This window comes from Lactuca sativa, chromosome 5 (assembly GCF_002870075.4).
Source record: "Lactuca sativa cultivar Salinas chromosome 5, Lsat_Salinas_v11, whole genome shotgun sequence".
Lineage (NCBI taxonomy): Eukaryota > Viridiplantae > Streptophyta > Magnoliopsida > Asterales > Asteraceae > Lactuca > Lactuca sativa.
The window spans coordinates 94495437-94497949 of NC_056627.2; positions in this window are offsets into that span (position 1 = coordinate 94495437).

A 2513-nucleotide genomic window follows, 5' to 3' on the forward strand; every position below is an offset into this window, starting at 1 on the left:
TAAATGGTCAGTTTACTTTGTTTTGGCTAAAATGCCCATAATACCCCTAAATATTCGTAGTACACCATAAAAGAACATACAAAGATAATTTGTTTACTGCAACACACATTCACTACAAATAACAAACAACTACTTAATCCAAGTCCATGGTCGTTGCAACACTGCTACCTTCACCTCCTACATTTTTTGCAAGCTTCAGTTTAATGATTCGTTCTGACTTCTTTCGCATTATAGGTGGTTTAACATGCTTAACTCGAGCATTGACATTCACCCCTTCATCCCGTCCATTGACTCCCACCATTCGCTCTTCATCTCTAGGCCTATCCAAAGCATCAGTAGTATCTACGATTACCTCATCATCCCCTACTCCTGTGGCAACGTTTACTGACTCCTGCGTAGGTATAGTTTTTTGTTTCTTTGTTCCATTTTGTTTGGATGTTCCTACACCTTTACTACAAGTAGCCTTGTTGTGTCCTTTCTCTTTGCATATGCTGCAAGAAACTTTCTTCCCTGCCTTGTAGACGATATGTTTTCCCATCCGTTCAGAAGCATCTTGTCACACCCCCGAACCAGACGGCGGAAACGTCCGGGGGCTGTCGTGACTCAATTGAATACCATAACATTGAATATATATGAAACATAACAACATTCATCACCATTCATCAACATAGTACAACCAGTAGTGTTTACATGTCATACATTGTTTTAACATTACATTCCCCAAAAATTAATTTGTTCAATTCATACAAAAATAAACTGCAACCGTCACTGAGTATGATTTCCCTTGATTCACTGGTTCCCTGAGAATACAAGTATTTTGAAAAACGTCAACATATGAAATGTTGGTGAGTTCATAAGTAGTGTTTGAAATCGAATGTTTATATTGCTTGAAAAACCACCAGAAAATCCGATATTTTCTGAAAAGAAAAGCTTTCGAAAACGTTTGTGAAGATCCATAGGTATGCTTGTTTGTTTCTATACTTGTAAAAAAAAATGTTCATTTAAGATGTATGCGTTTCAAATCTGTATGTAATAAAAAAAAACCCTAGGGAAACCCGATGTTCCCCTAGTTCTTTTGGAATCCATTAAGTTGCGTTGAAACCATTACGAAAATAGCAGTGTCAGTCCCAGGCGACGTTGGAAGGTTCTCGAGCAATGATTATTTACTACAAACCCGCATTACACAAACGCCCAGTTTATAGTTATACTAACGAACCCGAAGGCGTCGTCCGTACTAATCACGTTATCCAATCGCCCGGACTAAGTGTAGTCCCACATCCGAAGAGAAAGAGGTCACGAAGACCCCGGTAACTCCATTAGCCGGTTGGGGATAAAATGTACGAGGGGTCCCCGACCCGCCTCGCATGAAATGTAGACTTTACTAGCAATACCAAAGGACCCTTGGGGACCAGTAGTATACAAGCCATTGAAAGTCCATTTACGTTGTGTCGGATCGGTAAAACCCAACACTCCGTAAAAAAAATGTCTTCGGGCCTTAAGATCAGGTCATTGGGCTAGCTAGGCTCAACGAACAAGATTTTACACTTGTGGGGCCCAAAGATGGTGCGTAGACGTCTGTGCACACTCGCATGTTTATGTATTACCAAACGTTACTTGTATGATTCGTAGTGTCGAAGAGTTAGTAGTTGTAGATTTCCATTGGCTCGAGACCGAGCCAATTCGTTTAACAACGACTTTTGGTATTGTAGTGAGTTGTATTTCGTTGATATTCGAGGTGTCATTATTTGATCAAATTGTACGTATTGAATTAGCCTTGAAATATTTCTGTTTTCAGCCCCTCATTATTTGTAAAATTTACATTTTTAACCCTTTTATTTGCAATATTTACCGGTTTGGTCCTTAAACTATTTTTCTTGACATTTTAACACCAAAAATTATTGAAATTAATATTTTTCAGCATATTTTTCATAGAAAACAGTTTAAGTCCCTGAAAATGCAGTTTTTCTCGGTTTTAGCCCATCTTTTCGCAATTTTGACAATTTTGGCCCAAATTGGAAAATTTTTGCAACTTTGGTCCTTTTTAAATTTAAAAAGCATTTTAAACCTTTGAAAAGGATTTGGAACACTTATAGTCCACTGTTTTACAGAAAGTTACAGTTTTGGCCCTCCAAAACAGAAAAATTCGCATAATGGGCCTTATTGGGCCGAAATTTTCATTTTTAGCCCATTAAGCTTGGAATTTATGTTTTTAATCCCCTAAATGAGTATATTTCCAGAAATTTATTTATAGAAACTGTTTTGGCACACTTCATCCATCAGAATCTGTGAAATGTCAATTTGGGCCCTTATTTTTGCATTTTTCACATTTTAGGCCCAAAATTTGTGTTTTTAACCCAAAGAAAATTATTACTAAACCACTTAGCCATTTTTCTTGAAGCACTTTGTGTTTAGAAATATATTTGAAGCTAAAATCATTTAACACAAGATATATCTCGGTTTTGATGGGTTTTAAGGCTAGATCCAACATAAAAACACATAAAAGCATACATATA